Genomic DNA, 24,130 nt, shown 5'->3' with positions numbered 1-24,130 from the left:
AGTCCCCTTTAGCAGTAGGATGATCTCATAAATACTGATGCTGTGAGCACCTGTGTCAATGGGAAACTACAAAGCCTCCCCCAAAAAATCAACATAACTAACCGGTTATGGTGAAAGTTACAAAAGCTGGAAATCTGAAATAAAAATAGAAAATTCTAGAAGCATATTGATCAGAGTCTGAAAGAGAAAAGTTAATATTTCAGAATCTGACAAGTGCCACCCAAAACGTTTACCTTTCACTCTTAGTGCTGACTGATCTATAGATTTCCAGCATTTGTTATTTTTAATTCATTAACGGGTTGTGGGTGTTGCAGCATTTATTGCCCATCCCTAAATTTCCTCAAAGGTGGTGGTGAGCCACCTTCTCAAACTGCTGCAGTCAGTGTGGTGAAGGTACTCCCACAATGCTGTTAGGGAGAGAGTTACTTTGTCGTAGCAGTTTGGTACAACTGAGTGGCTTGTGTGCGGTCCCTTTAAACTTGTGCGGTATCCTTTCCAGAGGAACAGCTGATGAGCGGCTGGTGCAGGGCTTCCGGATTGCGTGCCCACGCAACTTGGGGAACCTTGGTTAAGAGTCAACCACATTGGTCTGATGTCACACAAAAAAGGCAAACCAAGCACATGGGTTTATTTCTAGAGCGATAGAATTGAAAAGACGAGAAGTTATGCTGAACCTGTATCGAACCTTGGTTTGACCACACTTGGAATATTGCGTACAATTCTGGTCGCCATATTATAAAAAGGCTATAGAGGCACTGGAGACGGTGCAGAGAAGATTTATAAGGACAATACCAGAAATGCGAGGGTATACCTATCGATGAACAGGCTGGGTCTCTCTCTTCTCTTGAATAGAGAAAACTGAGGGGTGGCCTAATAGAGGTCTTTAAAATTATGAACAGCTTTGATAGTGTGGACAGAGTATTTCCACTTGTGGGGAAGAGCAAAACTAGAGGCCATCAATATAAAATAGCCACCAAGGAATCAAATAAGGAATTCAGAAGAAACTTCTTTGTCCAAAGAGTGGTGAGAATGTGAAATGCACTACCACAGAGAGTGGTTGAAGCGAATGGTATAGATGCATTTAAGGGGCAGTTAGATGAGGAAAGACAGGAGGAGGCTCGAGTGGAGCATAAACACTGGCATGGACTGGTTAAAATCCTATTACATGTAGGAGACCGGGTAAGGAAGGCAGATTTCCTTCCCTAAAGGACATTAGTGACCCGATGGGTTTTTATGGCAATCCGGTAGTTACATGATCATATTAATTTGGTATTCCAGATTTATTTAATTAACTGAATTTAAATTCCACAGCTGTCGTGGGAATTGAACTCCTGTCTCCAGATCATTTGTTCGGCCTCTAGAATACTAGTCCAGTAACATAACCACTACGCTACTGTTCTCTTTTTTTTATATAGATAGAATTATGTTGCAAGTTTTTCCCCTTCCTCTTTATTCATGAAAATATTCTCCCTTCCCCCTCTCTTCTGCCAAGATATTTGCCTCCTTGCTTCTTGCACCAGTACTCTTCTGTCTCTCGCCCAGATAACTATTCTTCATCTGTGAGCCCAGACAATGTCAGCAGGTTGTTTGACTGCATAAAATTTCCACTGGCATTTATTCCAGAATCCAGACAATATAAACACAATCTCATTGTACAGTCAACTAAGTCTGGAGTGAACACTGTGTACAGTCTATCTGAAAATGTGGAATAAATTTTCAATGTACATTTCTGGTGTGGAACTCCAAAAGCCATATTGGGAATTCACGTGTAGGACATGATTTACCAGCTATTAGAAAGAACTTTTCACAACCTCAGTATGTTTTCCAGAGTACCAATGACTGCACTTCAAAAGTACTTTACAACCAATTAAGTACTTTTGAAGTGCAGTCACTGGTACTCTGAAGACAGGTACCTCTTGACACAGTCCCCTCGACATGTAGGACTCAAGTTTCAGACCCCCGATAGAACGGCACACGTCAGAGAAGCCTGCCTAATTTATAGAACACAAATTGCGGCGAATGCTTACCTCGCGATTCTCCGATATCTGTAGGTCCGTTTCCAGCTCGGCGCGGCGCAGCAGGAACAGCTGGGGGCGGAGCTACAGTCCTGCGTCAAAGACAGTGCCGGCAGCTGCGCGTGTGCGCAGTAGCTCCTGGCCCTCCCAGCGCGTCCTGTCACCGGGCAATGACCCTATCCCAGGCCGAAGGGACAAATCCCCTATCCCGGGCCGAGTGGTCTGACACCTCTTGCCTCGTGGGTGGCAGGGCCCGGCATCTCGCTGGGGGCGGGCCTCACCCGAAGTCCTCAGCGGCAGCCAGGCTTCTCGCTGCGGGCGTCCGTGTTTTCATCAGCGGCAGGGCCCGCCCGCCCGGCATCTCGCTGGGGACGGGCCCCGTACGAAGTGTCGGCGGCAGCGGGGCCCGCCCGCTCGCCCAGCATCTCGCTGGGGGTGGGGCCCGCCTGAGGTCCTCCGCGGTGGCCCGGCTTCGTCGTCGCTGGCGGGGCCTGCCCGCCCGGCATCTCGCTGGGAGCGGGTGCCGGCGGCCCGGCTTCGGCGGCAGTGGGGAACCCGTTCAGCCTCCCTTCCCTGCTCCGTCCCGTTCAGCCTCCCCTCCCCTCCGACCCGTTCAGCCTCCTCCTCCCTCCCCCTCTCTCTCGCTCTCCCATCTCTTTCCCCCCCCCCCCCCACTCTTTACCCCCTCCCTTTCTCTGCCTCCCTCCCTCCCTCCACCCCCTCCTCCCTCTCTCCCCCCCACCCCTCGCTGTCAGAAGCACAGAGACACTGGGGGGGCCCCGTCCCTGCACACTATTGGAGGACTCCTGGTGCTGCAGTCGGTGAGTAGAAACGTAATTTTTTTTTAAAATTTTAATTTTTAAGCTTTTTTGATTTTATTGATTTATTTATCATTTATTATTGATGATGGCTCTTTTATTTGTAAAAGTGAAGTGTTTAATGTTTGTAAACTTCCGCCGCCTCTTCCCCCCCCCCCCCCCCCCCCCCCCCCCCCCGCCCCGGCTATCTCTCGTTCTCTACGCCTGATTTATAAGTGTAGGCAAGGTTTTTCTGAGCGTTCAAAAATCTACACTTACTCCAAACTAACTTAGAATGGAGTAAGTTTTTGCTGCCTAAACTTGCAAAACAGGCGTAAGTGGCTGGACACACGCCCCCTTTTGAAAAAAATCGGTTCTAAAATGTAACTATTCTAACTCACTAGACCTAGAACAAAATAAATGCTGAGAATTGCAATTTATAAGATGCTCCATTCTAAACTAGTTGCTCCAGAAAAAATAGGAGCAATTCAGGCTGAAACTTGAGCCCCATAACCACTATGCTACTGTTCCCTTGTATATTGATAGAATTATGTTGCAGGTTTTTCCCCCTTCCTCTTTATTCATGAAAATATTCTCCCTTCCCCCTCACTTCTGCCAAGACATGTCTCCTTGCTTCTTGCACCAGTACTCTCCTATCCCTCTCCCAAATAACTATTCTTCACCCATGAGCCTAGACAATGTCAGCAGGTTGTTTGACTGCACAAAATTTCTACTGGCATTTACTCCAGAATCCATACAATATACAATGAGATTGTGTTTATAGTCAACTAAGTCTGGAGTGAACACTGTGTGCAGTCTGTCTGACAATGTGGGATAAATTTTCAACTTGTGCGTTCCTGGTTTGGAACTCCATCCTCCAGAAGCCATATTGGGAATTCACGTGTAGGCCATGATTTACCACCTATTAGAAAGAACTTTTCACAACCTCAGTACATTTTCCAGAGTACCAATGACTGCACTTCAAAAGTACTTTACAACCAATTAAGTACTTTTGAAGTGCAGTGACAGGTACCTCTTGACACAGTTCCCTCGTCATGTAATGTTGGGAAATGTTGAAATGGATGAAAAGTTGTATCTGGCATGCAATTTCCCTGTGTGTTCTGGCTGGCAAGGCTGTGCACTAGAAATGCGCAAGAAGCAAATTTACTATCATTTTTCTCCTAACTCCAACCTTTTTATGGGGATTTTTGCACCCTGAACTTTGTTTAGGTGGAGTCTGGTTCCATAGGCATTATTTGTCTTCTACTACCTCACCCAAGTGGCCATTATTCATATGTGAGCCTTTATGTTGAATGTTGGGGTTAGACCTGAGCCCAATTCTGTCTTCATGCAACGTCCACCCACGCACACTTCTAACTAGGATAGCTATTGAGTAAAAGCACCATCAGTTTTCCTCTCCCTAACTAAGATGCATTAATGCAATTGTAGTGCTAAATTAGTACAGATTGGTGTTTGAACTTGGGAGCTTAGTTCAGTATGACTCGTTCAGTTGTCAGAACACTTAGTGCAATAGTGCAGGATCTGCACAGCAAGTGGCCACATCAGAATACACTTATTGGACTTTTTTTTAAAAAAGGACCAAGTGTTCCTTGGGACAGTTAATGCACAGCTTATGGTGGTGATATCATGATACAATGTCATGAGTTTCTATTTGCATATGCTAACTGGCCTTTGTCACACATAGTTTGTGTATGTGCAGACTGTTGGCTCTATGCGAAGACTAGCTGCATGTTACAAAGTTAAATATGGAAGAGCAATGTAATTAGCTTACTATTTCCAGGCCACAATACAAATGCAGCTTCAGTGAGTCACTAGGTAAGCTAATTGAGCCATTGGGGATGTCTGTTCTTCTTAATCATATTACTGTTGCAGAGATGGATATCCGATTGTTTCTAGTTGGTAATACTCATTTTCAAGTGACTTTGTTACAATTCAGGTACTAAATTGTACGAGTCCCATGTTCCTTTGTAAAGCCTAGAGGCAGTGCACAGAGTCCAGATTGACTGGTGCTACAGATGTGCCATTGAGATAATTGGACTTTAATTTCAATGTTAAAATGCAGGTTGGTAGACTGATAATTTGGGCATGACATTCCTGATGTTGATGGGAGTGTATCAGCAGGTACCTGTCTTCAGAGTACCAGTCTAAATGCAGCTTGATTTGTAATGATGTAGCTGTCCTGTAAAATACCACAAGTACCTATTGCTTCACTGATCTGATTCAGGAAATTGAGATTATTTTCAGGCAAGGCCTTCACTTCAATCATCCCTGTCACTGTGCCCCAGAGAATTGATTTCAGAATCCTCTTTACCTTCAAATCGCTCCATGACCTTGTCCCAACTTATCCAAAAGTTTTCTCCATTTGTACGCTCACATTCACCCTTCGATTCTCGGACACCAACTTACTCCCTACTCTGTCATCGGCGGCTGCTCTTTCAGTTTTATACTCCATCTATACTCTAGAATTCCTTCACTTCCACCTTTCCCATATTTCTCGCTGCTTTCACATTCCCCCTCCTATCTCCCAACAGTCATTCTGTCTCCCTTCAGCTTGGTTCACCCTTTTTCCTCTGCCTTGGAAGGCATTTGAAGATGTCTTTGTGTAAGTGAAGGACAGTACAGAAACATAAGTTGTCTGTGCTGTTTGTATAGTACTTCATACCATTTGTTGAGGTACAAGCCATTGAACAGTTTTTGGATAAATTACTGAGATGTGAGGACCAAGATTACTCTGCTTAGTCACTAGAGCTACCTTCTATGAACTTTAGATATCTGGCCTATGCCTATGGTTCATTTGGAACAGAAGTGTGTAATTGAACCATGCACACCATGCGTTTCAGTTAACAGATTTTAGCTTGGACAGCAGTAGGGGTGTCCTAGCATTGCTGTCTTAGGAAGGGGAAAAGTGGCTAGGGTTCTTGTTCTTCAAATACTACCGCTGTTGGAACTACATGTATGTGAATGCTGGATAATGATGGGATTGAGCTCTATTGTAATGTCCCCTGTGATCAAACAGCCTGTCAATACTGTACAGTATCATAGATGATTAATGGCCAATTGGTGAAGTACTGGAGATTGACTAGGATCAAATCTTACCTTAGCAAGGCATCAACTCCTTTAGGAGAGAAGTAAAGAAGATTAGCTTGGATAAGAAGAGTTTTTTTAATCGTGTGTGGTCTTGAACATTCGTCTATATCAAAATCAGATGTATGTAAATAACTTTGAAAGAATTTGGGCATAATAGTGTTAGACCTATTGTGGTGTGATTGAAAATATGCCCAGATCTAGACAAATTTGATATTCAGAAGGATCCTTGTTCTGAGCCAATATAATTTATAGCAATAATGCTTTGTGGAGACAAAATAAATCATTTTTACGGGAGTTTTTAAGTTTGGAATACTTTTCATACTTTACAAATTTCTTGATATCTGTTGTACATTTTAGGTAAGGCAGGAAAGAAATAAAGTGGTCTGTGTTGATCCTGTACGTCAACCTAAACAACAGTAAATGAGAGGGGTTCAATATTTTAATATTGTGGCAGACGCAATTGTGCAATTTGTCAGTGGCCCTATGTAGCGTTAGCATATAGGTTTGTACTTTCAAGAACTCTATCTGGCCAATTCCAGGATTTTGCCACACCCTCAGTTGGTGTGTAGTTGAGCCATACAGATCAGGAAGACCCTCTAGTACCATCTTTGGTCTGTTAGCTGATCTCCAGGTGCTACAGTTAGCCTCAATGCAGTTGGATATTAGGGATGGGAAGTTCCCTTGGGCAGCCAGAGCGTCCATATATTTCAGTTGGTAAGTCTCTTATTTATGCCAATTAGAATCCTACGCCATTGTTAGGACTCAGATTGCAATTTTCAGGGACAGATGGGTGGAGTGTGCACCGTGCGCACGCACATGTTTCTGGGTTGTATATTTATATAAAAGGAATGTTTCTCCTAGTTCCACAAAATGCTGCAGGTCACTGCTGGTTTGGCACCCCCACCTCACCCAGATCTGCCTGCATGGTTACCGTGGTGTCGAGCCGCTCGATACTGCACTAGTCCAGAGCCAGCAAGCTGCAGTAGGATGCCCATTCAGAGTGTGCAACACATTGGCGAAATTTAAATGAGGCCCGAGCTCAATGTCTTGGGCCTCCTTGTTCACTTACTAATAAATAATAACTTTTATTTATATAGCGCCTTTACCATAGTAAAACGTCCCAAGGCGCTTCACAACAGTGTTACAGACAAAGATAAATTTGACACCGAGCCACAAAAGAAATTAAGGCTGATGACCAAAAGCTTGTTTAGAGGTAGTTTTTAAGAAGCATCTTAAAGGAGGAAAGAGAGGTAGAGGGGCGTAGCGATTTAGAGCTTAGGGCCCAGGCAGCTGAAGGCACGGCCACCAATGATGGAGCAGTTATAATGAGGGATGTTCAAGAGGCCAGAATTTGAGGAGCGCAGACATCTCGTGGGGTTGTGAGGCTGAAAAAGATTAGAGATGGGGAGGCGCAAGTCCATGGAGTGATTTGTAAACAAGGATGAGAATTTTGAAATCGAGGCATTGTTTAACTGGGAGCCAATGTAGGTCAGAAAGCACAGGGGTGATGGGTGATCTTGACTTGGTGCAGGCTAGTACACAGGCTGCTGAGTTTTGGATGACTTCAAATTTACGTAGTGTGGAAGGCCGGCCAGGAGTGATTTGGAGTAGTCAAGTCTAGAGGTAACAAAGGCATGAATGAGGGTTTCAGCAGCAGAAGAGCTGAGACAGGGGAGGAGACGGGCAATGTTACGGAGGTGGAAAAAGGTGGTTTTAGGTAACAAGTAGGCAGCTAGTGCGCTCCGCCAGTCAGCCGCCCAAAAGTGAAAATTGGCCCCCATATTACCAGACAACACTGGATGCTAAACACTTTCCCACAGGAAAGGAGGGAAAATTGGCAAAGATAAGAAAATCTTCAAGGGGTGCAGTGTTTCTGGAAAAAGTGTTTGGCAAAACCTTTTCCATTCATTTTCAAACACAAACAATGAAGTACAGTTTATTGTTAATTTGAAATCACTTCATTCAAATTACCTAATTCAATTTTGTTGGCACTAAATTTCACCTTCAAATTATTAGGAGACTGTTACTCATGTTGAAATCTATTATTGTACTACTCACGCACATGCGTTGTAATGACTTCTAATCACCCAAACAAAAAGGTTTGAACATTTTTTCTTGAAAGACAGTATCTCTTTAAAATATACACTTGCCCCTAGGAGTTTCGTTGCACTTGAGAGGTGCAAACGGGTCCAAGCCACTATTATGACTATCCTGGTGTACTGTGAATATCCCTCTTTGCACTTGTGGGAGTCGTGTTGGAAAACCCAGTCAATATAACATTGTACTTTTTCTCTCTGCACTCCTTTCCCCAACTAATTTTCCAGTATTTTTACAAAATGTAATTGCAGAAGGTAGACGGCCTGCAGAAATCCTGCAGCAGCTGTCTATTTACTGCTGTGTGCATGCAGCCTGCTGTCTGCATCTGTAACCACTAACTACTAGTCTTTTGGAGATGGAACTTGTGGTTTGGTTCCCAGCAGTTAACCCCTGCAATGCTCAAAAGTCCTGCAAGCTCTCATTTGCTCCCATAATTTTCGAGGCTGAAAAACTGGTCAAGTCAGGAATACAATGTTAGTTGTCCTATTAGTGGATTGACCTTTGAGGGGAGAGATAAAAAGAAAAACACTTTGCATTGTTTATGTATAATGTTCAGGTGAAGTGTTTTTGGAGTCAAAGTGTTAATAGTTCTTCTAAATACAAAGCTAGTTAATGTATATAGGGAACAGACTCACCCGATTGATGGTTTCTACCCCCTCTTCCCCCTTTCCCATCTTATTTTGAAGATAATTTTAGCCGTTATGCTCTTTCCCACCCAGCTCTTGTCTTTGTTTTTGCTGGCCCAGACAAGTTACCCTCCCAGTTTCCATCTGTTTCATAGCTTGAAACCACAGTATCATCTGTGACAACTCACTATAGAACCTGACCTGGCTTATTTACTTGCATAAAAGTACCATTTAGACCAGTCTATAATTACTTTTAATTTTGTTTTCCTTTTTGTCTTGTTTATTGTTTTGTTCTACTAACTTTATTGTTGCATGCTTACTGCACATATAAATGCAATAGTATAGAAAGTCTAGGGTTTTCATTCTTGCAATTTGAATTTTGCCACTTTTTGGTGGTTGGCCAGTGACAAGAGTTGTGCTCAACAAGGTGAAAGATGTCAATGCTGAGAATGGAACATAGAATAAAATCTTACAGCACAGAAGGAAGCATTCGGCCCATCGTGCCGATGCCGGCTCTTTGGAAGAGTTTTTTTCAATTCGTCCCACTTCCCAGGATCAAGAACTCTTAGATCAGTTATAGCTAGGACAAAATTGAAATTAAAATCCCCTTCACGCTGCCTCCTACCTTGCTTTTTCTCTTTTCCCCCCCCCCCCCCAGGAATTTTTCCTGAACGTTGTTTCCTCTCTTTCCCGCCCCCCCCACTCATTTCCTTGAAGAATACACCACTGAAGCACGACTCCAAGCAATGTCTGCACCTACCAGACCATTGGGGTGCTCTGCAAAGTCATATCTGGGCTGTGGTTGATTGCTAGAACATTGAATTTATACACCTTAACTTCTCTTTTGGAAAAAATGCCTGCACTCGTTTTAACTTGTAAAATCCCAGGGAAAAAAAGAAAAACACATTCCAGCATGGCTGGTGTATACTGCCAGTGTCGGGAAACCAGTCGGAGTATCATTTATAAGAGCAATTTCCCATCATTCATTATAGAAACATCGAAAATAAGTGCAGGAGTAGGCCATTCGGCCCTTCGAGCCTGCACCGCCATTCAATGAGTTCATGGCTGAACATGCAACCTCAGTACCCCATTCCTGCTTTCTCGCCATACCCCTTGATCCCCCTAGTAGTAAGGACTATATCTAACTCCTTTTTGAATATATTTAGTGAATTGGCCTCAACAACTTTCTGTGGCAGAGAATTCCACAGGTTCACCACTCTGGGTGAAGACGTTTCTCCTCATCTCAGTCCTAAATGGCTTACCCCTTATCTTTCGACTGTGACCCCTGGTTCTGGACTTCCCCAACATTGGGAACATTCTTCCTGCATCTAACCTGTCTAAACCCGTCAGAATTTTAAACCTTTCTATGAGAAAACCTCTCATTCTTCTGAACTCCAGTGACTACAAGCCCAGTTGATCCAGTCTTTCTTGATATGTCAGTCCCGCCATCCCGGGAATCAGTCTGGTGAACCTTCGCTGCACTCCCTCAATAGCAAGAATGTCCTTCCTCAAGTTAGGAGACCAAAACTGTACACAATACTCCAGGTGTGGCCTCACCAAGGCCCTGTACAACTGTAGCAATACCTCCCTGCCCTTGTACTCAAATCCCCTCGCTATGAAGGCCAACATGCCATTTGCTTTCTTAACCGCCTGCTGTACCTGCATGCCAACCTTCAATGACTGATGTACCATGACACCCAAGTCTCGTTGCACCTCCCCTTTTCCTAATCTGTCACCATTCAGATAATTGTTTGTCTCTCTTTTTACCACCAAAGTGGATAACCTCACATTTATCCACATTATACTTCATCTGCCATGCATTTGCCCACTTACCTAACCTATCCAAGTCACTCTGCAGCCTCATAGCATCCTCCTCGCAGCTCACACTGCCACCCAACTTAGTGTCATCTGCAAATTTGGAGATACTACATTTAATCCCCTTGTCTAAATCATTAATGTACAATGTAAACAGCTGGGGCCCCAGCACAGAACCTTGCGGTACCCCACTAGTCACTGCCTGCCATTCTGAAAAGTACCCATTTACTCCTACTTTTTGCTTCCTGTCTGCCAACCAGTTCTCAATCCATGTCAGCACACTACCCCCAATCCCATGTGCTTTAACTTTGCACATTAATCTCTTGTGTGGGACCTTGTCGAAAGCCTTCTGAAAGTCTAAATACACCACATAACTGGTTCTCCCTTGTCCACTCCACTGGAAACATCCTCAAAAAATTCCAGAAGATTTGTCAAGCATGATTTCCCTTTCACAAATCCACGTTGACTTGGACCCATCATGTCAGACCTTTCCAAATGCGCTGCTATGACATCCTTAATAATCGATTCCATCATTTTACCCACTACTGATGTCAAGCTGACTGGTCTATAATTCCCTGTTTTCTCTCTCCCTCCTTTTTTAAAAAGTGGGGTTACATTGGCTACCCTCCACTCCATAGGAACTGATCCAGAGTCTATGGACTGTTGGAAAATGACTGTCAATGCATCCGCTATTTCCAAGGCCACCTCCTTACGTACTCTGGGATGCAGTCCATCAGGCCCTGGGGATTTATCGGCCTTCAATCCCATCAATTTCCCGAACACAATTTCCCGACTAATAAGGATTTCCCTCAGTTCCTCCTTACTGGACCCTCTGACCCCTTTTATATCCGGAAGGTTATTTGTGTCCTCCTAAGTGAATACCGAACCAAAGTACTTGTTCAATTGGTCTGCCATTTCTTTGTTCCCCGTTATGACTTCCCCTGATTCTGACTGCAGGGGACCTACGTTTGTCTTTACTAATCTTTTTCTCTTTACATATCAATAGAAACTTTTGCAATCCGTCTTAATGTTCTCTGCAAGCTTCCTCTCGTACTCTATTTTTCCTGCCCTATTCAAACCCTTTGTCCTCCTCTGCTGAGTTCTAAATTTCTCCCAGTCCCCAGGTTCACTGCTATTTCTGGCCAATTTGTATGCCACTTCCTTGGCTTTAATACTATCCCTGATTTCCCTTGCTAGCCACGATTGAGCCATCTTCCCTTTTTTATTTTTGGCCAGACAGGGATGTACAATTGTTGTACTTCATCCATGCGGTCTCTAAATGTCTGCCATTTCCCATCCACTGTCAACCCCTTAAGTATCATTCGCCAATCTATCCTAGCCAATTCATGCCTCATACCTTCAAAGTTACCCTTCTTTAAGTTCTGGACCATGGTCTCTAAATTAACTGTTTCATTCTCCATCCTAATGTAGAATTCCACCATATTATGGTCACTGCCCCAAGGGGCCTCGCACAACGAGATTACTAATTAATCCTCTCTCATAACACAGCATCCAGTCTAAGATGGCCTCCCCCCTAGTTGGTTCCTCGACATATTGGTCTAGAAAATCATCCCTTATGCACTCCAGGAAATCCTCCTCCACCATATTGCTTCCAATTTGTTTAGCCCAATCTATATGCATATTAAAGTCACCCATGATAACTGCTGCACCTTTATTGCATGCACCCCTAATTTCCTGTTTGATGTCCTCCCCAACATCACTACTACTGTTTGGAGGTCTGTACACAACTCCCAATAACGTTTTTTGCCCTTTGGGCAGGAGGGAGCCGACCAAACGCGGGCGGGGGGGAGGAGGGAGCCGACCGAACGCGGAGGGGGGGGGGGGAGGGAATGGAGCCGTTCCAGACGGCTGGCGGGAAAGAGAGAAGGCTGCAGGAAGCCTCAGAAATTGAGGAGCCATTTCCCGACGGCAAAAGGGGGAGGTCGTCGGGAAACGGCTGCCTCAACTTTGAGGCTTCCTGCACCCTTCTCACTGCTACAAGAAGCCTCTGTGCTGATGGCAATGTACTTTTATTAAAAAATGTTCAAAAACTAAACAGCTACAAAGAACTACAAAACTGGCCGAGTGTCAATGTTTTTTTCACACTGAGCATGCGCGAACGCTCCAACGTGTACGTGCAGCGTTGCCGGCAGGAAAAAAACTAATTTAAATAGTACCCTCCCACTTACAAAATCGCCGCGAGTGTAGGCTCCTCCCCCCCCCCCCCCCCGGGCGCTGCGCCAGGCAGACAAGGAGCTGCAAAGCGCTCCAGAATCGCTCTTTTTTTTCCGGCGCCGTTTTAGGCGCGAGAAACGGGCACCCAGCTTGGAGGGGCACCCGTTTTTTATCATGTGGAAACTTGGGCCCATAGATTCCACATCATCTAAGCTAATGTCCTTCCTAACTATTGCATTAATCTCCTCTTTAATCAGCAATGCTACCCCATCTCCTTTTCCTTTTATTCTATCCTTCCTGAATGTTGAATACCCATGGATGTTGAGTTCCCAGCCCTGATCATCCTGGAGCCACGTCTCCGTAATCCCAATCACATCATATCCGTTAACATCTATTTGCACAGTTAATTCATCCACTTTATTACGGATACTCCTTGCATTAAGACACAAAGCCTTCAGGCTTGTTTTTTTAACACCCTTTTGTCCTTTTAGAATTATGATGTAGTGTGGCCCTTTTTGTTTCTTGCCTTTGTTTACTCGGCCTTCCACTATTGCTTTTTACCTTTCTACCATCTGTTTCTGACTCCATATTACTTCGCCCTATCTCGCTGCATAGGTTCCCATCCCCCTGCCATATTAGTTTAAACACTCCCGAACTGCATTAGCAAATGTTACCCCTAGGACATCAGTTCCAGTCCTGCCCAAATGCAGACCGTCCCTTTTGTACAGGTCCCACTTCCCCCAGAACTGGTTGCAATGTCCCAGGAATTTGAATCCCTCCCTCTTGCACCACTGCTCAAGCTACGTATTTATTCTAACTATCCTGCTCCCTCTACTCTGATTAGCACGTGGCACTGGTAGCAATCCAGAGATTACTACCCTTGAGGTCCTACTTTTTAATTTAACTCCTAGCTCCCTAAATTCAGCTTGTAGGACCTCTTCCCGCTTCTTACCTATATTGTTGGTACCTACATGTACCAAGACAACTGGCTGTTCACCCTTCCTCTCCAGAATGCTCTGCAGCGGCTCCGAGACATCCTTGACCCTTGCACCAGGGAGGCAACATACCATCCTGGAGTCTCGGTTGCGGCCGCAGAAACTCCTATCTATTCCCCTTACAATAGAGTCCCCTATCACTATAGCTCTCCCACTCTTTTTCCCACCCTTCTGTGCAGCAGAGCCAGCCACTGTGCCATGAACTTGCCTGCTGCTGCCCTCCCCTGATGAGTCATCCTCCTCAACAGTACCCAAAGCAGTGTATCTGTTTTGCAGGGGGATGACCCCGGGCTCACGTCTCTCCACGCACCTCCCGACGCCTCTTGTGGCCTTTTGTAGGCCTCTCGCCGACCCCAGACTCGCGTCTCTCCACGCACCTCGAGAACCACTTTTCATTGTCTTTATTATATTTTGCTTCAAAATTTACTGGTCCACTGCTAAAACCTATTTTTGTGATTGTTTTTTTTTTACAAAAACTTTTTTCCTCCCCTCAGTTTTCTCCTTTATTGCCTTATGATAGATTACAATTTTAATTGTGCAAGTTACCTTCCAGTACCTTGCCCAAGTGGCTTTCTTTATATGTGAGATTAGGCAGTGAATGATCATGGGGTATTCCGCCATAGAGGGCATCACAGCTGAACCTTGATTCTGTCCATATCCATTTCTACACTTTTGAGCAAGAGTTGTTGGATAGTAATAAGGGGTAAGCACTGTAGCTGATTTTCCTTCCCAGCCAAGGCATTTCCTGGCTGAGGTTAGATAGTCCAGCACAGACTAGCGGTGGAAACTCAGATCTTTTGGTATTTGACAACTCAGTCCACTGTTGGCAGCTAACTGCAATTTATTTTATAGGCTAGTTGATCTGAATAAAAATATTTTGTAAAGTACAGCAATGCATCTGCAGGTTGTACAAAAATAGCACATTTTTTGCAAATGCATCCTTTTGCATTTAATGAAATTGCACTTAAATTTAAAAACAAAACCTGTTGTGAAGTGACGTGACTAAATGGTAAGATGTAATAATACTCAACCACTGGCATGCACGCATTTTCTTAACTAGGTGTGCCAGACACGTGGGTGGGCTCCAATTAACTTTCCCAATGTAAAGTTTTTATCCAGGTTTGTAAAATATGTCATATAATTGTGCAGGCTCATCAGTACTGTTACTATGTTCAGAACTCCATTACATAACGTTTTTTTTTAATTAAGTCTCCCAACAACCTTGGACGATTTTGGCTTGGGAATAAGCAACTCGATATTAAAGTTTACAGATGATACGAAACTGGGGGGTATAACTAACCCTGAGGAAGAATGCAACATAATACAAGAAAACATCGTAAATCTTGCAAACTAGACAGTTAAGTGGCAAATGAAATTTGGCATCGGTAAAATTGAGGTGATGCAATTTGGTATGAAAAATAGAAACATCACCTACACCTTAGAAAATAAGGAACTGAGGGTCATCATCAACATAGGCAGTCCCTCGGAATCGAGGAAGACTTGCTTCCACTCTTAGCATGACTTCATTAGATGGCTGTACAGTCCAGTATGAGAACCACAGTCTCTGTCATAGGTGGGACAGACAGTGGTTGAAGGGAAGGGTGGGCAGGGTGCCTGGTTTGCTGCACGCTCCTTCTGCTGTCTGCACTTGATTTCTGAATGCTCTCAGCGACGATACTCGGAGCTTAGTGCCCTCCCGGATGCACTTCCTCCACTTAGGGTGGTCTTTGGCCAGGGACTCCCAGGTGTCAGTGGGGATGTTGCACTTTATCAGGGAGGCTTTGAGGGTGTCCTTGTAACGTTTCCGCTGACCACCTTTGGCTCGTTTGCTGTGGACGAGTTCCGGGTAGAGCACTTGCTTTGGGAATCTCGTGTCTGGAAGCGAACTATGTGGCCTGCCCAGCGGAGCTGATCAAGTGTGGTCAGTGCTTCAATGCTGGAGATGTTGATCTGGGCGAGGACGCTAATATTGGTGCATCTGTCCTCCCAGGGGATTTGTAGGATCTTACGGTGACGTCGTTGGTGGTATTTCTCCAGCGACTTGAGGTGTCTACTGTACATGGTCCACGTTTCTGAGCCATACAGGAGGGCGGGTATTACTACGGTCCTGTAGACCATGAGCTTGGTGACCGTTTTGAGAGCCTGATCTTCAAACACACTTTCCTCAGGCAGCCAAAGGCTGCACTGGCGCACTGGAGGCGGTTTTGGATCTTGTCATCAATGCCTGCTCTTGTTGATGGGAGGCTTCCGAGATAAGGGAAGTGGTTCACGTCCAGGGCCGCGCCATGGATTCTGGAGGGCAGTGCTGTGCAGAGAGGACAGGCTGGTGAAGCACCTTTGTCTTACTGATGTTTAACATAAGGCTCATGCTTTCGTACGCCTCGGTAAATACGTCGACTATGCCCTTGAGTTCAGCCTCTGTGTGTGCACAGACGCAGGCGGCGTCTGCGTACTGTAGCTCAACAACAGAGGTTGGAGTGGTCTTGGACCTGGCCTGGAGACGGCGAAGGTTGAACAGCTTCCCACTGGTTCTGTAGTTTAGTTCTACTTCAGCGGGGAACTTGTCAACTGTGAGGTGGAGCATGGCAGTGAGGAAGATTGAGAAGAGGGTAGAGGTGTTGACGCAGCCCTGCTTGACCCCAGTCTGGGCGTGGATTGCGTCTGTGCTGTATCCGTTGGTAAGGATCACGGCCTGCATGTCGTCGTGGAGCAGGCGGAGGATGGTGACGTACTTTTGGGGGCATCTGAAAAGGAGGAGGACCCTCCATAGACCCTCGCGGTTCACGGTGTCAAAGGCTTTTGTAAGGTTGAAGAAGGCCATGTATAAGGGCTGGTGCTGTTCCCTGCATTTTTCCTGCAGCTGTCGCGCTGCAAAAATCATGTCCGTTGTGCCCCGGAGGGGACAAAATCCGCACTGCGACTCCAGGAGGAGCTCCTCTGCCACAGGGAGAAGACGGTTGAGGAGGACTCCAGCGATGACTTTCCCAGTGGCTGATAGGGAGATTCCTCTGTAGTTGCCGCAGTCGGACTTGTCCCCTTTTTTAAAGATGGTCACGATCACTGCATCACTTAAGATCTCCCGGCATGCTCTCGTCCCTCCAGATGAGAGAGATGAGGTCATGTATTCGCGCCAGCTGTGCCTTTCCGCCATACTTCAGTGCCTCAGCGGGGATTCCATCCGCTCTCGTAGTCTTGTTTTTTAGCTGTCTTATGGCTTTTTCTATCTCATGCAGTGTTGAGGTTTCACCTGAGGTGGTGACGGGTAGAAGAGCAGGAACGGTGTGTGGGAGTGGTTAATATCATTCACTTACTGGCCACAGACCACACCGTTTCTGCCTGGCAACATCTTATCTTTGCTGACTTTGAAGTCAGCTGGAAGCTCGTACTACAGGCAAACAGGGGAATCATTTCAATCTAAAAGTGGTGTCCAGGTGACATCATTGCCGCCGCGACGTGATTTTTACGATGAGTCAGCAAGGGTAGGCCCACGCAGTGTCAAACCTGCCAGAAACGTGGTAGGATCAGCCAAGGTAAATAATATTTTTTTTCTTCGGTAGGATTCTATGGGGACCAGGAGGAGCAGGAGTATTAAAATGATGCCCGCTATTAAAATCAGCTGGGAAGTTCGTTCCTTCTGAACTTCCGTTTGCTGCTCACTTCAGGCCTCCCATGCACTGATCCTGCCCTCCCTTTGAAATGTTGCAACCCCTGTGTCTTCAGGAGAAGTAGTGAGAAAAATTGAGGGGGGAGGTGACATACTTTCACATATAAAAGTACAGCACTTGACATAAAACAAATGTTGAGATATGGTACAGTTCAGGCTTTTTACCAAAACCATTTTCTCATTAACGACGTTGCAACAGTTTCCATAAACCAACTGCATCTCTTATTCTCTGCTGCATTACCCAGGACTAAGAGTCAACCCCAATTGTGATAAGTTGCTTACTGAGGAATGTGTAGAATGCCCACTATGCCTCCTCTTAAATGGATTGATAGAGAATATCTCAGTGATGTTTTATTATTATAGCCATTGCATAACAATGGTGTTCCATCACAGTAATCCCAATCCAAACCACTATTTGCAATGGCTTCATTTTCTCAACATAGAAGGAAACAAAGGATTATGCTTTAAACGGCCAATTTCAGATGCTGGAATATCATCCCTAGTTGCATTATTGGCATACCAATTGTAAACAGTACTTCTTATCTGGGATGCTGATGACTGAATTGGCACTTAAAATACTACTTCCCCTTCAAAGACGGCCTCTAACTTAACTATTTCTTGATTGAAACATTTTTGACCTTGGATGCAAAAGCCATTTATAATCAACGATTTGAGTTTTCAATACAGCACTTGAAAACTATATTAAGTTTGTCATTGCATTAAAATGATCGATAAGATACGCACACTTCATAAGCTTTTATCGCAGTAAGTACTGTACTAGCCAGACCTAAACTTGCAGCTTTCAGCCTGCTTTTGACACGAGAACTTTATGGTCTTAACCCTACACAGGCTCCAGTACTATTAAGAGCAACGCAGTTAGTGTCAGCCTAGGTATACTGATCGCACTCCATCAGAAGATTCTGAGTTTAACCGAGACCTTCTGCCCCCTTAATTGGACATAAAAGATCCCTTGGCACTATTCAAAGAAGAGAAGGGGAGTTCCTCCCCGCCCCCCCAAAAAAAAATGTTCTGGCCAACATTTCGCCCTCAAACAACACTGTTTTTAAAAATTAAAAAAATCGCCATTATCTTTTTTTTAATTCATTCTCTGGATGTGGCCGTCGCTGAGAAGGCTAGCATTTATTGACCTGGAGACAACGCAGGTTGAACTGGTTCCCGCTGGTTCTGTAGTTTACTTCCACTCCAGCGTGGAGCTTGTTGACTGTGAGGTGGAGCATGGCGGCGAGAAAGATTGAGAAGAGGGTTGAGCGATGACTCAGCCCTGTTTGACCCCGGTCCGGACGTGGATTGGATCTGTGATGGATCTGTTGGTAAAGATCATGGCCTGCATGTCGTCGTGGTGCAGGCTGAGGGTGGTGCAGGCTGAGGATGGTGATGAACTTTTGGGGGCATGAGAAACGGAGGAGGTCGCTCCATGGACCCTTGTGGTTGACTGACAGTGTCAAAGGCTTTCGTAAGGTCGAAAAAGGCCAAGGCCATGTATAAGGGCTGGCGCTGTTCCCTGCATTTTTCCTGTAGCTGTCGCGCTGCAAAAATCATGTCCGTTGTGCTGAACTCCAGGACATAGTCGACGTATTTACTGAGGCGTACGAAAGCATGGACCTAACTTTAAACAGCCGTAAGACAAAGGTCCTCCACCAGCCTGTCCTCACCGCACAGCACTGCCCCCCCCCCCCAGTCATCAAGATCCACGGTGCGGCCGTGGACCACTTCCCATATCTCGGGAGCCTCCTATCAACAAGAGCAGGCATCGATGACTAGATCCAACACCGTCTGCAGTGCGCCAGTGCAGCCTTCGGCCGCCTGAGGAAAAGAGTGTTTGAAGACCAGGCTCTCAAAACTGACACCAAGCTCATGGTCTACAGGGCTGTAGTAATACCTGCCCTCCTGTATGGCTCAAAGACCTGGACCATGTACAGTAACACCAAGTTGCTGGAGAAATATCACCAACGATGTCTCTGCAAGATCCTACAAATCTTTTGGGAGGACAGGTGCACCAACATCAGCGTCCTCATTCAGACTAACATCTCCAGCATTGAAGCACTGACCGCACTTGATCAGCTCCGCTGGGCAGGCTACATCGTCCGCATGCCAGACACGAGACTCCCAAAGCAAGCGCTCTACTCAGAACTCCTTCACGGCATACGAGCCCCAGGTGGGCAGAGGAAACACTACAAGGACACCCTCAAAGCCTCCCTGATAAAGTGCGACATCCCCACTGACATCTGGAAGTCCCTGGCCCAAGACCGCCCTAAGTGGAGGAAGTGCATCAGAGAGGGCGCTGAGCACCTCGAGTCTTGTCGCCGAGAGCATGCAGAAATCAAGCGCAGGCAGCGGAAAGGGCGTGCGGCTAACCAGTCCCACCCACCCCTCCCCTCAACGACTATCTGTCCCACCTGTGACACAGTCTGTGGCTCTCGTATCGGACTGTTCAGCCATCAAAGAACTCGCTTCAGGAGTGGAAGCAAGTCTTCCTCGATCCCGAGGAACTGCCTATGATGATGATTGACTATCCATAATTTCCCTTAACTGAGTGGCTTGCTAGGCCATTTCAGAGAGCTGTTAAAAGTCAACCACATTGCTGTGGGTCTGGAGTCCCATACAGGTCAGACTGGATAAGGACTGCAGATTTCTTTCCCTCAAGGACATTAGTGAACCAGATGGATTTTTACCACAATCCAGTAGTTAGATGGTCATCATTACTGACGCTAGCTTTTTTAATTCCAGATTTATTTAATTAACTGAATTCAAATTCCCCAGCTGCCATGGTGGGATTTGAACTTGCTATCTGTTTGTGGGAACTTGCTGTGTGTAAATTAGCTGCTTCGTTTGCCTATATTACAACAGTGACTACACTTCTACAGTATTTCATTGGCTGTAAAGTGCTTAGGGAAGTAATGAGGTTCTATTAAAATGCAAGTTCTTTCTTTAGTGACTTGAAATAAGTAGGCATTATTCACCAACTGCCTAAAGCTTTAAATCCCATTGTTCGAGGCTAGTTTTGATCATATTGGAAACCTCAAAAGAAGCAGTGTATTCTAGTTGCATATTCTCCTTTCTTTATAGTTGTTAAGATTTGTAAATGGAAATTAAAGTGTGAAATTCCACTGAAGGTTTCTAATTTGTATTTAGCTTTAAAAGCTATTAACCTCCCCCAATTACCACCTTTGTTACCTCTCTGAAAATGTTAACTGTTGGGGTACTCGTCCACAGAACTTTCCCAAGTGGCCATTTTTCACGTGTAAACCAAAACATTGACGATCAGCAGCTGTTTGACTGTGGAGGGCATCTTATCTGACTTGATCCTGTTCTAACCTTTCAGGCATGCATTCGGTCACTAGTCACTAGTCATCAGGAATGGGACCATGGCTCGTTTTCTTTCTCACCTCCACGCAAATTCCCCCAAAGGTTTTTAATTTGTAATTAGCTTTAAAAGCTACTAATCTCTCAATTACCTCTTTGAAAATGTTAATTGGGGTACTCTGGTGCGTCTTTAGCCGTTACTCAGTGGGTAGCACCCTTGCATCTGAGTCAGCAGGTTGTGGGTTCAAGTACTAAGGGAGTGCTACACTGTCGGAGGTGCCGTCTTTCGGATAACATGTTAAACCGAGTCTACTCTTTCAGGTGGATGTAAAAGATCCCATGGCACAATTTTGAAGAAGAGCACAGGAATTATCCGGTATTTGGTCATTATCACGTTGGCTTTGTGCAAATTGGCTGCCGCGTTTCCCACATTACAACAGTGACTACACTCCAAAAAGTACTTCATTGGCTGTAAAGTGCTTTGGGATGTCCGGTGGTCATGAAAGGTGCTATATAAATGCAAGTCTTTTTTTTAACTTCCCCGCCTTGCTGAGATCAGCTAATGGCTGTTCTCTTTAAAATGAAAATATAATAAAAACATTTGGAGCGCTTTGGAACTTAGGAAAAAAACATGTTTACTGAAATACTAAAATATGACTGTACAGTTTAAGTGCTGACCTAGATTTGTGTGTTTAGTACATTTTGCTAAGTCACGTGAATATCTTTTTTGTTTTTTGTTTTTATTGGCAAGAGTTATTCTATAACACGTATGGGCACTCTATTTAATATCTGCCCATTCATTCAACAAAGGCTGCAGATGAAAGTATTAACGGCCAGCTGCAGCCTTTTCTCTTCCCAGATATCAGATGGGTGTATTTTTATGTAACTTGTTTTTTTTTTTAAAACAAGTGAATTTCAAATCCAAGAGTGTTATCCCATTCATTCGCAAAAAAATTATAAAATAATACTATTGTTAAAGGACATTATCACAGAAGACTTGTCTTCAACTAAAAAAAATACCCTTCATATATTTAATTTGAAAAAGTTCAGGTAAGGAAGCTGTATCCTGGTAGGTGCTGAGTTAACTGATGTTAGCTGGGATAGAGTACATTTGGTCTTCACACCGCAGGGAAAGATTAGCCAAGTTTCTTGCTCCTGCTTGCTGTCCCGTGGCCCCATTCTGAAGAATATACATGTGTTCAATCTAAGGTGAGAGCTCAGACTTGGCTGTGATGCTATCCCCTAAAATGGAAACATTTGCAGGGATATGCAAAAGAGCAGGGGAGTGGGACTAATTGGATTGCTCTACCAAGAGCCAGCACAGCACGATGGGCAAAATGGCCTTCTACTATGCTGTATATTTCGATAAACAGCCGGTCACAAGGCCCACAAATGAACAATGGTCATTTGGTCAAGGTCTCTAGAGGGTCCCCAGCTGCAGCTCCAGCATCTGTGCGCTCCAGAGGAAGAAATAAAATATAACTGGTAACCAAGACTTTGCGTTTCAATAGCTTTTCCTTCAATGCAGGGTGTTTTTTTGCATAAATACTCAGGATGAGGCCATTGTAGAGGTTTATCCTGGAATATTTTTTAAAGAAAAATTACAATGCAAACTGAATTGTAGGGTAACATGCCCAGCACATTTTATTAAAAATCAAATCAGTGTTTTTCTCTGGTTTTGGAACAGCTCAGAGCAGCTGAGGCTGCCATAGTAACCGTTGTGTCAGCCTGACTCTGTTCGGTCTGTAAGCCAGTTGCAGTAGTATTTATGCACAAGATACAATAATGTGAAGGTCCAATTTTCAGTGACATGAACGCTGTTTAAAAATGCAATTTTTTGACATACTACTGAACTTATTTGAATGGAGTGCACGTATTGGCAAACTTCATCTTTAATTGTTTAGTGCTCGGTCAAGTGCTACACTGCATCCAATTTAATAGAATACATTAATTTATTTATATGTGAAACCTTTTTAAAGAGATGTCCCATTACAATCTGAAGTCTCCTTTTAGTCTCATCAGACTACTCAATGACTCTCGTCAAGATGGCCAGTGACCTAGGCTTCAAGCAATGCTGCTCTAAGTTGGCTTCTAGCACGGCCCAACAACTGCCCAAGGGCAATCAAGCCTCTGGTTCATTTCTTTCCTCGCTTCCACAATACCTCTGACTGTGAGTTTAGCAGAGTGGAGGATTGATGATGCATTTTGCCACCACATGGCACTCCATTTTGCTGCTTCAACACAGTGCTGTACCACAGCCACCCTTAAACCTTCCTGTTATTTTAGCCCAATGTTAGACTTCACGTTTGCGTGGAAGGAGGGGAGAGGCTAGTTACCAGTTGCTTTTACATTGGTACATATTTAACTTGGATCCTGGGACACTGGTGTTGATTGGATGCTTGCATCATTTGCACTACTAAATCTGACTCCCTTATTGGAGTGGCAGACTTGTAGACCCATGAAAACTGGCTCTGCAGGATTGCTGTCAGGAAAAGGTAGCTGGATTTAGCAGTGTAAACACCAAGAACTGACTCAATTATTACTCCCTTGGAATCTGAATTAAAATAGCACAAATAAAAAAGCAGGTACTTTATCACTTTGTTACATTTTAAAACCTTATAGAAGACATCGGTTTATTTACAAACATTTTAGTTCCTGAATATACTTTGCAGCTTTTAAAAGTACATGTGTTTGTGTCAACTTTTCATTGGCTGTAAAGCGCTTTAGGACATCCGATGGTCGTGAAAGGCACTATATTAATGCAAGTTTGTCTGTCTTGTGTGGTTTATGATTAGGAAGTAAAATGGATAGAATTTTCCTCAGCTTGTAAAACATTGCAATTAAAGTAAAACGCTACCATCTTTAGCATTATCTTTAGGTACAGAAATGCTTGGCTGACCCAATAGATTGTGGGTGAGCTGCTACACTTAAATCTGATGTCCAACACAAACTATTGCAAATAATTTTGTTCAGTTCATCCTCAAGCTGGTAGAAGGAATGGCTCTGTTTTCTTCAGGGGGAACATCAAATAAGAGGGAATGAACTCTTCATCTCAGGTGGAAGAGAGGAAAAGGCTTTGACTGCCTTTTCTGACCATCTTGAGCTATGCTGACTATCTGAGAAGTTTGGCCTTGTCCAACCTGGCTTCCTGGATGTGAAAGATGTCATAGTGATCAAAGTGAACATTTATATAGGACTCCACAGCAGCGTGAATATAGCACTGCACAGAAAACTTTTTAACAAACATGATGGGCCAGCGAAGAGCTTGGGAGGAATAATTTAGGATCACCACAAGGACTTTTGTGGAAAAATAGGATTAAGTTGAATCAAAATAATCATTAAACTACTGCAACTCTGGCATTTTGACAATTTTGGATTCAAGGAATTCTTTCAAAAAAAGGATAATTGAACTTGAAACACAAAATTGTATCTCTGAATTCAGACTTGCAAATGTTGGAAGTTCTGATGTTTTGAATCTGCTATAAAAATTTGATATTCTGTGTTTTCTTCTCTT

At 44.4% G+C, this 24,130-nt stretch overlaps 1 protein-coding gene across 3 annotated transcripts in view; it reads left to right on the top strand.

The window, feature by feature from the left end:
- The window catches only part of gng7 (guanine nucleotide binding protein (G protein), gamma 7), a 122,789-nt gene that overhangs the window by 78,383 nt on the left and 20,276 nt on the right, over nt 1-24,130 (top strand). Inside the window, exon 1 of one of the 3 annotated variants that reach the window (XM_070859628.1) lies at nt 20,937-20,992. The exons of the other annotated variants lie outside the window; for them this stretch is intronic. The gene's annotated coding sequence lies outside the window, so the exon portion shown is untranslated. Of the gene's footprint in view, nt 1-20,936; nt 20,993-24,130 lie in introns of those variants that run through there. 3 annotated transcript variants of the gene reach the window in all.

The sequence above is a fragment of the Pristiophorus japonicus genome, chromosome 18 (genome assembly GCF_044704955.1).
Source record: "Pristiophorus japonicus isolate sPriJap1 chromosome 18, sPriJap1.hap1, whole genome shotgun sequence".
In the NCBI taxonomy this organism is placed as follows: domain Eukaryota; kingdom Metazoa; phylum Chordata; class Chondrichthyes; family Pristiophoridae; genus Pristiophorus; species Pristiophorus japonicus.
Note: the sequence above shows the minus strand (reverse complement) of the source record. Positions and strands in the feature narration are given on the sequence as shown.